Here is a 13,500-nt window from a genome sequence, read left to right as displayed (position 1 = left end):
CATATTTGAGTTCCTTCAGTGCTCTTGAGAGAATACCATCTGGTCCTGATGACTTATTACTATTTAATTTATCAGTTAGTTCCAAAAGCTCCCTTATTGACACCTCAGTGTAGACTGCACACCACTTGTGACAGTACATAGGGTACATAGGGTAGCTGAACACTATGTTGAAAAGCAGGCTGTGTCCATGCTGTGGTGTGTAGCTACATATATAAATGAAAGGCTCTGACGGGGAGCTGCAAGAACCTTCCCCTGCTGCTGGAATCTTTCACTGCAGCAGGAAAAATCTGTGTCAGTGGGGAGGCAACAGACACAGTATAGATTGGGGATGCATTGCTTGGGCCAGCAGAGAGCCATTCAGGGCACTGGTTCTTAACCTTTTTTCATTTGCAGACCCTTAAAACCTTCGAATGGAGGTGTGGACCCCTTAGGAAATCTATTGTCTGTATATATAGTTGAATTCCGTTCAGTCAGTTTTCAGTCTAAGTCTTTTGTGGACCCTCTAGACATAATCCACGGACCCCTAGCGGTCTGCGGACCAGAGTCAAGAACCAAATGTAGGATACATACCCACAGAGTTCAGGCTCGCCTAAGCACTGCCTCACCGTCTATACTGTCTTTGTACACGTACTCGGTGACATGCAGTGTGTGTATCTACACACCACCGAAAGGAGCGTGTAGATAGACGTACCTTTAGTTACCCATCTGTACATTGGGGATGAGGTTGATGATAATGCTCCCCTAGTCATAGGGGTAGATCTATTAAGAGTGTGAGGTGCTCCGATACTCTTATGATGGGGGACCTAAGACAGAGCAAAATGAAAATACCATGAAAATCTAATGCTTTTGCAAATGCCCAAATAATCTCTTATCAAAGAAACATCAACTACATAAAACTAACATATATGAATAGAACAAACATCTGTCATCTTGAGTCTTCATTTCTGAAAATATCTTCATAGCAACAGTTTAGGAGAAAAGTCAAGCTTGCAGAACTTCTCAATAGAACTGCCACAGATTCTCTGGTGCTTTGAGGCAAAAGCCAACCAGTGCTTTTTTTTCTCAGCACTTTTCTGAGCTAGTCGTGCTAAATTACTCCCAGGAAATAAGTAATTCAAGAAATTTGTTAGTCTCTAGGTGCCACAAGTACTCCTTTCTTTTTTGCGAATACAGACTAACACGGCTGCTACTCTGAAACCTGTTAATTTGATAGAGTTACATGAAGCAGCAAAGGGTGCTTAATAAAAACATGATGGTGTCTTGCAAATGATAGCAGGTATTTAGTATCATGGTATTGCAATGCAGAGAGCATTGACTGTTGAATTGAAATTAAGACCTATGGCCAAGAGAGAATTATTAAACTTTAGCTAATATGTTTATTGCTTTTCATACAGCGTCATTGTGGAAGATCATAATGCCTCAGTAGTTAAAGGAAAATGAGACAAGAACAATATAGCAGGTAAGGCACTATAAATTAGCTTTTAAAAGAAACACGGCAAATGTTAACCACTGGACAGAGCGAAATTCAGCTGCAAAGAATTTCATTAAAATGACAGTGTTCAGTGTTTCATTTGATCATAATGGAAATTTATGACAGACTGAAATAACAAAGTTGTCCTAAGAGAGGGTGGGGGAGATGCTCGCTACCATTTATTTAACTGTGTAATCATGGGGCTAATTTTCTGTTTGCTCTGTGTCTTTCAGAAACCTCCCCACCTCCCCAGCACCCATTTAATAAGATCACCTGTTTACCAAGCAGTCTGGTTTATATTCTAATGGTTAAAACATTTTTTTAAGCCCTAGTTTCTTTCAAGTTGAAATACCATCACTTTTCAGATTCGAAAATCAGATACATTCCACAGTGCTCAGAGTCAAATTCTGCTTTCGGCCCGATGTGTATGAACCACTCTTATTCAAAAGGTTCAGACCTATTTTAAGGTTGTATGTTGCCTAGGAGGTGCTGAATTGTCCCCTGGAAATATCCAAAGGTGAAATTTGGCCATCAGTTTGAACTTGGAAGTGATAGGTTATGGACACAGCATTTATTAATGCTGTAAATTTTTAATCATTTGTCACAGCAAATCCCCCCCCCCCACACACACATTTATTGCACTTCCATTACATCTTTCCCTCCCCATGCCCCCCCGCCTCCCCAAAAAAGAAAAAGACTGTGCTGGATACAGTTTCAGTTATATGTTTTCATGAAGTCTTCTACTTTTTTAAAGTGCTTAAACACCATTTTATTTAAAGACAGGGACTTTTTTCCATGGATGAACGAAATTAAATAAAAATATATTTGGCATAAGCAACTTGTAAAAATATACAGAGAGGGATATAAGATAAATGACTGCATTTGCTGTAACTTCCCCCAAACCAAAAGTTTCTAAGGTGCCACAAGTACTCCTTTTCTTTTTGCAAGACTAACACGGCTGCTACTCTGAAACCTGTAAAACATAGTGGACTAGAGCCTCAGATGATTTCAGTGGAGTTACACCAATTCACACCAGCTGAGGATGTGGCCCAGTGTCCTCCCATTAGCTACTCTGACTGGAACTTCAGTATATGAGAAAGGTAAAAGTGGACAGAGTTAATGCTAAACTGAACATGTGTATAGGAACTGTGCAATATTGGGCCAGATCTCACCTGTTGTAAATTGACAATGCTTCATTTGCAAGCAATGACATTTGCAAGCATTTGACAATGCTTCCACATTGTTGGCTCATAGGCAATTTGTGACCCACTATAAACCCAAGATCTGTTTCAGCAATACTACTGTTCAGCCAGTTATTCCCCAGTTTGTATTTGTTCATTGGATTTTTTTTCCATTCCAAGTAAAAGACTTTGCATTTGTCTTTATGGCATTTCATCTTGTTGATTTCAGACCAATTCTCCAATTTGTCAAACTCAGTTTGAATTCTAAACCTGTTCTCCAAAGTTCTAGCAAACCGTCCCAGCTTGGTGTCATCCACAAATTTTACAAGTATACTCTCCACTCCATTATCTGACTCATTATTGAAGATATTGAACAGTATCAGACCCAGGACAGATCCCTGTGAGACTCCACTGGATACATTTCCCAGTTTGACAGCAAACCATTAATAATTACTCCTTTCAAGCAGTTGTGCATCTACCTTACAGCAACTTAATCTAGACCAGTGGTTCTCAAAGCTGGTCCGCCGCTTGTTCAGGGAAAGCCCATCAAAGAAGGAGAATAGGTTGGTTTGGCATGATTTGTTCTTGACAAAACCATGTTGGCTATATTATCTTATAGTCCTCTAGCTGCTTACAGACAACTTATTTAATCATTTGTTCCAATATCTTTCCAGGTATTGAAGTTAGGCTGACTGGTCTATAATTCCCTAGGTCCCCTGCCCTTCTCCAGTACTCTGGGTCCTCACCTGCCCATCATGAGTTCTCAGTCGTAATTGCTAATGGTTCCATTTTCTTCAGCTAGTTCCTTAAATACCCTAGGATAAATTTCATCAGACCCTGACAATTTGAATACATCTAATTTCTCTAAATATTCTTTAACTTGTTATTTTCCTGTCAGGCTTTTGTTCCTTCCTCCTTGATGTTAATATTAATTGGGTTAAGTAACTGGTCACAATTAACCTTTCTAGTGAAGACCAAGCAAAATAGGTATTAATCACTTTAGCCATCTTGATATCCGTTATTCCCTCTCCTTCCTGCTAAGCAGCGGACCTACACTTTCCTTCATCTTCTCTTGCTCCTAATGTATTTGTAGAACTTCTTCTTATTGCCTTTTATACTTCTTGGTAGGTGTAACTCATTTTGTGCCTTAGCCTTTCTGATTCTGTCCCTATATGCCTGTGCTGTTTTTTTGTACGTCTAGGAGTTTGTCCACTTTTTATAGGATTTCTTTTTGATTTTCAAGTCTTTTAAAGAGCCTCATGGAGCCACATTGGCCTTTTACTATTCTTCCTATCTTTCTTTTACATCAGGATAGTTTGCACTTGTGCCTTTAATATTGTCCCTTTGAGAAATTGTCAGTTCTCCTGAACTTTTTTTGCCTTAGGTTTTCTTCTCATGGGACCCTCCCTACCAGTTATCTGAGTTTGTTAAAGTCTGCTTCTATGAAGTCTATTTGGCTTTAGTCTGCTGCTCTCATCTCTTCCTTTCCTTAGAATTTTGAAATCTATCCCTTTTGTGATTGTTTTTACTCAAATTGCCTTCAGATTTATAACCAATTCATTCCTGTTAGTCAGAATCAAGTCTAAAATGGCTATCCCTCTAGCTACTTCCACCACCTTCTGAGACAAAAAGTTATCCCCAACATATTCCAATAACTTATTGGATGTTTTTTGTTTTGCTGTATTACTTTTCCAATATATGTATGGTTAATTAAAGTTGTTGCCTGATCTTTAGATTATGTAGTAATTATATTGATTACTTAAGAATCCCCAGTTATCACTTTGAGGGTTGTTAGGTTCTTTCCCCAAGATCAGATTCAATATTATTCAAATTATTATATAGTTGGGAATCCCGATGTGCACAATTGCAACACTCACACTATAGGAACCCTTTTATATTTACAAATAGAGTTAATTAATACATTTAGCACCGTCACAAACACCCCAATACAGTAAGAAAGATAGAGATACTACGGGATGCACATCCATATAGAACAACCTGAAATGTTAGTCATCATCTTCCATATCACCATCACCTTCTCCGTCCACAATGGCCATCATTCTGGCACCTCAAAAGGAATACATCTCTCTCTATCGCCCCTTGGCTTGGATGCCTTTTTATAATACGTTACGCTAACCCCATTATGTTCAATGCATATTCAGTAGGGGATTTTCCCCATTTTCCTTATTTGTATTTCCTGACCTTACTAATGTTGGAGTGTCTTTTTCTTATAGGTTAGTATATCAATGATCTCAACTTATTATCATTTTTTTCATGGGTTTGGCATGTCTGATTTTCAGCTTCCCAAATACTTGGGGTTTTCTATTTATTTGTGCAAAGTTTATCTGTTCAAAGTGCCTAGGCCTCAAGCCTTATGCTAACTTCCTGAAGCTAATGTCTTACAGGGTTCAGGCCTGTAGGTTTCTTGCATTGCTGCTGAATATAATGCAAAGCAGTAAATATAATAACAAACTTCCCCATTACTACTAGATCTTGTGTTCTGGATAGTTGTTATTTGTTCAAGAAATACCTCATCCACGTCCTCTTCCTGAATTCCTGGTTTATAGTAAATCCTTACCATGATATCACAATATCTAGGCCTCTGTTAATGTCATCTTATTTTAATACCTACCTCTAGCCTTTTGTCACGTGCCCCCTTTGATCCCAGTTTAAAGCACTAGATGGTGAATTGGTGTCTGAAAATGCTTTTTTCCTTGGTCAGGTGGACCCCGTCTCTTCCCAGTAGTCCTCCTTCCCCAACAGTATCAGATGCAGTGGGAGTAGTCTCTAATACCTTAATCCAACATGCATTAAGGCCCAGATTATGGTGTTTACACATCTGAGTAGCCCCACTAAATTCATTGGGGCTACTCACGTGTTTACAGTTGGACATATGCTTAAGTACATTACTGAATCAGGTTCAACAGAGCTCAACAGAGCTTCCATTAAACTCAGTTGAAACATTTTTATTGCCTTTAATAGGAGTTGGATTGAGACCTACATGTTTGTGATATGTACATATACCAATGTGGAATGAGCCAGCCATCTTGCAGGGATTTAGGGCACATTTTAAAAGTTTTAAAGGTTGTGAGAACAGTAGCAGTATTCCCACTGACAACATCACTCCAGACAGGCAAAGCAAAAACACATTTGTAAATTGAGAAAAATGAAGGAAGTGCTGAAGAGTTCCAGAAATCTTATTTATGGCAGACTGGGGGAGTGTTAGGCATAGCCACAGAAGAAAATACTGAAGCAACCCAGGAGGACAGATTAAGACTAGGTAATCTTTGCACATCTTACTAAAACAATTGTGTTGTCACATCCTAGATGCATCTGGCAGGATGGGGAATATTACAGCTACGAGGCACATATGCCAGAAGGAAATTAAGAACAATACACATCTGTCTTGAAGACTGGCACCTTTTAGAGCCAACATTCTAAACAAAGGAACAGCATGTTACAAGTAGCCTCAGCATAACTATAAATGTAAAGTAAATAGCAGTTTGATATGTAGACACAAAATATGCTGAGAAAAAGGCTCTGCTTATGTTTGTTTCAAACTATCTCATGCAAACTTTTCTCTAAGTTGCTATAGCCGAGTAGTGGGCCATTAGCTGAGGTACTGTGATCAGTCAGGGGTCCACTTTTATGCAGTGGAAGGGATCATAAAAACATTGTATGCATTATTTGTATTTAGAGACAGGGACATCACATCACAGAGAAGAGAAGTGAGATTTCTTCTCTAGCTCATTTAAAGTCACACCTTGATCAGCATATGTATTTCTCAGAATCTCACCAGCAGAAAGACTGGAGAAAATTCAGAGAGAACAACACAAAGTATTGGTGAACTGGATGGATGAACATATAAGAAATGATAACAAGAAAACTATACAGCTTGGCTAACTGATGACGAAATAAAAGGCATAACTGTCTGAAAGGATGTAAATTGTAAGGATGTAGAGGAATTATTTAAGGTAGTAAAAAGGGGTATTTAGGAGTTGGAGCTGGTTGAACATTTCCAAAATCTCAAGGAAAACATGACAAAAAATGTCCAGCATCTTTTGACCAGCTCTAGTAGGACTGTTAGGATGAAACTACAAAAGGGGACCATTTAGGCTGAACTTGAGGGAAAATGTTCTAATGTTAGGTCCACTGTAAGACTAAAGAGCAGTAATACAAAGTAAGTGGCAGAACCCTCATTGCTTCAGGCATCGAAAACTAGACTAAATGAAGAATTGGAAAGTATAGTAAGAGGAATGATGGGGGAACAACAAGATGAACTGATAGGTCTTTATTGTGTTCTATATCCATATTCCATGAATGAATTGAATGATTCTCTGAATGAGTTTATTTATACACTATGGACATCTGTTCCTTTAAATGCATTAAATAATAATGTCATCAGAATGTAGTCAACCCTAATTGTTTCTGTGACTAAAGTTGGGCCCAGAAGATGCTCCTCTCTCTGAAGCCCATGTCCAGTGGTGGTGTTACTTTGCTCTGTCTTCTCATCATGCTGCAGGCTCTCAGTAGCTTTTGTGGTTAAGACTCAGTTCCAGAGGTTTCTCCCCATCTGCCGAAGAAACTCTTCTTTCTGTCATTCTTTCCCTTCTGGACACTTTCTCCCTCCCTCACCTTGCTGTTTTCCCAAAATCACAGCCCTTGCACACCAGCCGTCAATGTTTTTAAAACAGCTCAACATGCTCATTCATAGACATGAGTTGGTCTGTTCAATGTTCTTCTAGAGTCTTCCACTCCTAACATGAAACTAAGTTCCCTTTATTTCTAGGTTCAGGATTTAATATCCATAAGAGCAGAGCCAAGGAAGCCCAAAGGATGGTCTGTGGCAATCAAATTTTGCCTTAAATAAAGATCTATGGATATTTTGTTCAGTGCATCTTATTGCTCATAAGCTGAGTACCAGGATTGTTTCCAATAAATGTTTTCAATACTGTATGAATTTTGCTATTGATATCTGAGACCGGGAAAAAAAGTGGAAGAAGAGTGTGAAGTAAACCTCAAGAAACTTTGCAAACAACAATTTCTCTCTTGTTCAGCCAGGAGTGAGGGCACTGAAGGAGATAAAACTGCTATCTTAAAAGAAAACCCAAAGCATTAAGTAGAGTCACTGTTGCTACATTTATAATGACGTTGTGTATTCAAGATTCAATTACAGTAACCTGCCTAATGCAAAGTTTCCAGTAAGTTAACGATCTCAGCTGGGAGGTGGAGATATTGTGCAATGTTTGCTTAACCTGCATTGGTACAATTGCACTGTTTGCTACCCCACTAGAAATGAAAGCAAGTTTAAAACTTAGAAACTGGGTTGATACTGAAAAGATAGGATTAATGTTTTTATCAGCTGAACAGGACAACTTAAAAACTCCATTAGCTAAGTTGTGTTCAAAGCTGTATTTTTTTAAAAATGGGTTGAGTGGAGTAGTTACAGTCTAACACACATTACTCTGATGAAGGTTAGGCAAGGAAGCCATATTTCAGTGCTGGAGGAGATATATATGTCTGCACTACACAACGAATTGAGCTTGTTTCCCCCTGCCCCTGGACCTAGATGATAATTATAATAATGTCTTTAGCTGAATAGGCACTTTATCCAAGGTTCTGAGAGTGCTTTTACAAACCTGAATAAACTAAGCCTCTTGGCAAGCCTGTGAAGTAGGCAAGTAGTAGTATCCTTATTTTACAGATGGGAAAAACAACAAGCCATTAAATCTCAGATTTGCAAAGTTGTTTAGTCTCCGAAATGACATGCTCAATACTATTCAGAGACAGTGAAAGGAGACGGGACTAGAACTCAGGACTCTTAACTCCCAACCCGTGTGCCAAGCACTAGACATATATCTTTGGTGGAAGGAGGATTTTTGACAGAGTAATGTGTGGTTAATGCTCCTAAATCTTTACAGCTCCAACCATATTTTTGGTTGTGATTATTAAAGTTTTGCAAATAGATATGCTTTGAAGAGATTAAGATTATATTTTGTTGCTGTGTATATAACTGGGATTGGTTATTTCTCCCTCCTGGGAAACTGTTGGTAAACTATCTCTTTAGTTATCCAGATTTTACTGAGCACCTCCAAAGAGTTCAAAACCAATCCACAAATAGCTGTGGTGTTTCTAGCCTTGAAATACCACAAAGAATTTTTATATTAATGTCTAATTCTATGAGGAGTGTTCAATTAAATATATTTCAGTTAAACCATGCAGTGTTCTAATACTTAGCAGTTACATCGGGCTGAATTGCGGCTTTGCTGTGAACTCTGAGCAATGCACTGCCTCAAACTGGAAGACAGATGGTGACTCTGAGAGGAACAGTCAGCTTTCCAGGTTTCCCCTTGCTCAGGTACCATGCACCAGATCTATACCTGGCAAATCCTACACTTTACCCACTCTGTTCCCAGAGCAGCAGTGCAGCTATATACTGGCTGACATGTTGGGAGAAGCAACAATGACTTGGCTCACACTTCAGTCTGTCCTGCCCAGATGTGGTGTTAGGGAACAGTGGCTCTGCATAGGCCACACAGAGGCTTGGCTATGTGTCCCACTCTTCTGCTACCTCCCAGAAAGAGGTGCCTTACACTCCCTTGCTCTCCTGTGCAATCAAGTGAGTTGGGCCACGGCCCATAGTGCTTTATATTTAAAGTGCTGTACAAGCCATAACTAACTTCAGTAGGACTAGAGGAGGCTATACTGCATATAAAGGAACAGAAGCACATCCAGGGTTTGGGGGGCTTCCCTCTTGAAGAGGAAGAGAGAGAGAGAGAGAGAGAGAGCAATGCCTGAGAGAGCCTACTCTCTTATAGAGATGGAGACCATCAGGGTTGAAGGAGGTCTGCTTTCTTGCTCAGTGTCAGTTCATTCGCAGGGATTAAACCAAAGTGCGATTAAGAGCTTGTTGCTTGGATGGGTCTGTTTAGAATTTTTAACTTTACACTAAAATCTGTGAAAGTGGAGAAAAATGATCATTTATCAGACTCTTTGCTTGCAGGACCCTCTGTCTATTAATCAGAAATCTTTACATGGGCTTTAATTCAACTTGCCCATAAACAGCTCTGCGTGGCTGCTACAGTGTGGTCATCACATACTCCTTTTTCTTCCTCTTTGTGCTACTGAAATGTAATGAGGAAAAGGAGTACTTGTGGCACCTTAGAGACTAACAAATTTATTAGAGCATAAGCTTTCAAAGTGAGCTGTAGCTCACGAAAGCTTATACTCTAATAAGTTTGTTAGTCTCTAGGTGCCACAAGTACTCCTTTTCTTTTTGCAAATACAGACTAACACGCCTGCTACTTTGAAACCTGAAATGTAATGGCAATCATGCATTTTCTCCACAGGACTTGCTTTTCTTACTTCACCTGCTAACAGCTAAATCTTGCCTTACAATGAGAAAGGACTGGATGTTAAAGATCTTGTTGCTTCAGCATTGTTGAAATTCCATAGCTAGTGTTAATGAGACATTGTCAACTTGAAAAACCAATCTCAACATCTGTCTGAAAATGTTTTTTACCTCCTGTTGTTACAAGTAACCAATTAAATTAATCGGCTGAAAGAAGAGAGAAAATATCTTTTCTCTGTTGTTTTTTTGTAGTTTGTGCATTTGGCAGCACTTTCTTTAGTTGGCTTCACAGTCAGTTTCCCATGCTAGTGGTGATCTTTCATGCAAAAAAAGGAAAGAAAAGCATTTTTAATGATTGGGATGGGGTGCAGTTGGGAATTGTGACTGTAAAACTACCAACGCTATCCGGGATGATTCAGGGAGAGGTGTAGTACCTGAAACTACTCTTCACTCATTTGGGATTCAGGTCAATATGTCGCTTTAATTTTTGCTTGACTTTGTTACAATTTGTTTTTAGTTCCTGCCACAGGAGGAAAGGGCTGAACATGGTACTTATCATGGGAGGTTGCAGCATTTCCAGTTTTAGCTTTGTGTTTTCCTAGAGTAAATACATTGGGCCAAGTTTAGCACTGGTGTTAATAGGCACGGCTCCATGATGTGTGGCCTGTATATGCCAATGGGGAGTTTGGCTTACTGGGCATTCCTAAACCTACTAAAACGCAGTGTCAATTTAATACTGTATCTGAAACATACTCTGCTGAGACACCATAGGTCTGATTTTTCATTTAATCCCTTTTAAACAAATCATTGTTAATATGATAGCATTATTATTTTTTAGAAGGGTCTTAGAGATCAAGAAGAGATGGATGCAGTTTTCCATTACAGGTTCTGAAGTGGTAATATGTGCCCTAATTCTTTTCTGTCTGCAGAATTCCACTGAACATGAAAAGTCCTTACTCATGGCTATAAAGGGGTATGGAATGCCTTCAAATCCAAAGCCAGCTAGAGTTTTGATTTTGTTTCAAAGTCTCATATTCACAAAACATACAACTCCTCCCTCAATGTTTTTAATTACAACATTTGGGCTATCTATAGGTTTTAAACATGTTTAGTATGGTTATTGATAATATTTTCAGCCAGATCCTCAGATAGTGTATATCAGTGTCATTCCATTTAAGTCATTGGACCTAAGCACAAGTTATGCTCCTAAGTAAATTTTTGAAATGAAAGAGATGGTTATGAAAGAGTTAAAAATGTGTATGAGAGTTTCTTTTGGAGAGGGCTCTTGCATTGAAGATTTACAATTTAAAAACAAAATCACCTGACCTTCCCATATTGGTCCTCCTTGTTTTTCTCTCTGCCCCATCCCATGCTACACCCCCTTCTTTTATTCTTTGTTAACTCTTCAATAGTTAGTGAGTGCGTGCTGGGAAAAAAGCCTGACCCAAAATCACTAAGTAATGCCATCAAGGCTGACCATGTAACTATGTTTGGAGCTGTCCTTGGCAAATTGCATCAGACCCCCACTAATCCATAATTCTGGGCCATAATGAAAGTTAGGGAATATTCTTCAGCATAATGGAGAGGGCAGTGCTGAAGGTTTTCCTGTTCTTCAGTGGAGTGTGAACAATGAATAAATGTTAAAGATGCAATTTTATCTTACGCTGTTCTGTGAGCAGGTTTTACTGATGCATCCTCGTCTCCCTCAGTGATATGTTATAGCCCTCATAGGAATATAGGAATTTCCATTCTGAGTTAGACCTGAGGTCAGTGTCATCCCGTATCCTGTCTCTGACAGTAGCCCAAACCAGATGCTTGAAAAGAAGGTGCAAGAACCCCCCAGAGACAACAGCAAGGAAAGTAACCAATGCCTGGGCAGGGTGTCAAACAACCATCAACAGCCATTGTCCAGCAAGGGAGCTACAATTCAATGACTCACCAACATAAGGCCACACCAAGGGAATTGCTCAGCCTTGCCTAGGGACTCAGCAATGCCCACCAGACATGCCTGGACTTGTGTTCTCCAAGCACATGGACTAAGAATATAAAACAGAATACAGGAGGCCCATGCTTTGCTTTTCTCCTGCCCCCTCCTATGATGCAAGCAACAAGGACACCGAGAAGACTTAAGACTTCAATGGAGGTGACTGGCGCAGGTTTCAAGGGTGAAACCTATGTACTATGAACTGCAATATCCAGTGGGGTGAGAAAAACTGCTAATCTAGATGTTGTCCAGTCTAATAGGGTTAAGAGTTTAATCTACATGCTTATATTTTATTTTATTTTATTTTATTTTGCTAACCACTCTGACTTTGTGCCTATCACTTATAAACACTCAAATTTATGTTTTGTATTCAATAAATTTGTTTAACTATTTATCTTTATCAGTGAGTTTTCCTGAAGTGTGTGGTAAATCTGCTCAGATTTGCAAAGGCTGGTATATGTCCACTTTACATTGATGACAGGTTTCAGAGTAGCAGCCGTGTTAGTCTGTATTCGCAAAAAGAAAAGGAGTACTTGTGGCACCTTAGAGACTAACAAATTTATTAGAGCATAAGCTTTCGTGAGCTACAGCTCACTTCATGAAGTGGTGAACCACTTAATAAATTTGCACTGTTTGTCTTGAGCAGTGCAAGATAGTATATTCCTGAGGTGCAAGGCTGGGAGCTGGGGGGCAATTGGCTGGTGCCTTTCTCTGTGTGATTCATGAGTGGCTCTGGGAACATTCATGCAATCTAGCTGGGTGTGGAGCCCCACGTGCGGTTGTGCTGAGTGAAATGGGGCCTGGAAGGGTTTGCTGCTTGTCACTAGGAAAGCATTGTGAGAGACAGCCCAGGCTGGAGAGTTAAGGGGGCACGTCGGTCCCACCATTCCAGACTGCACCCTGGGGATCCCCTCACAAAGGGATAATCTGTTCACAAGGAAGTTCTCATCTTAATTTCTAATGGATAGACATTGGTATAAACTCTGAAATGTGAGGTTTTATATCTTTTCCAAAACTGTTTGTTAACATTAATTATTACAATTCTGGATATTTTTGTTATCCTTGTAAGTGTGCAGCCCTTTCTCTGAGGCCAAGGAGTTATACCGTCTAACTAAACTTTATATGAAAAAGTATTTTCATTTATGAGTTGTACATATGCCACCTCTTGATCTAGTTGATCCCCGTGTTCTTGTGTTCTGAGACAAAGAACAGAAGCTCTGGATCCAACTTCTCACTGCCTTTTCTAAGCTAAACAATCCCAGTCTTTTCAATCTCTTTTCCATTCCCTCAATCATTTTTGTCACCCTTCTCCAAACCTCCTTCTGTTCTGCAAATGCTCCACTCAAATTTCACACCTACTGAATATCACATTAATGCAAACTATACTATTAATATATATTACTTACATTTTTTTTCTGACCAGTTTACACCAGTGTTTATTTTGCTCTTCACTGGTCGACAAGAAACTTGCCTGGGAGATGCATCAATTTATAACTTGTCTGAATCTGACCCA

The 13,500-nt window shown here is 39.4% G+C and overlaps 1 long non-coding RNA gene across 1 annotated transcript in view; it reads left to right on the top strand.

Annotated features, from left to right (window-relative positions):
- The window catches only part of LOC122459281, a 62,271-nt gene extending 55,231 nt beyond the window's left edge, over positions 1-7,040 (top strand). Inside the window, exons 2-3 of the long non-coding RNA XR_006279848.1 lie at positions 1,395-1,459; positions 5,980-7,040. This is a non-coding gene — a long non-coding RNA (uncharacterized LOC122459281). The remainder of the gene's footprint in view (positions 1-1,394; positions 1,460-5,979) is intronic.
- The last annotated feature ends 6,460 nt before the right edge of the window (positions 7,041-13,500 follow it).

The sequence above is a fragment of the Dermochelys coriacea genome, chromosome 3 (genome assembly GCF_009764565.3).
Source record: "Dermochelys coriacea isolate rDerCor1 chromosome 3, rDerCor1.pri.v4, whole genome shotgun sequence".
NCBI classification, from domain to species: Eukaryota; Metazoa; Chordata; order Testudines; family Dermochelyidae; genus Dermochelys; species Dermochelys coriacea.
The sequence above is the reverse complement of the archived record's forward strand: the minus strand, read 5'-3'. Positions and strand labels throughout refer to the sequence as shown.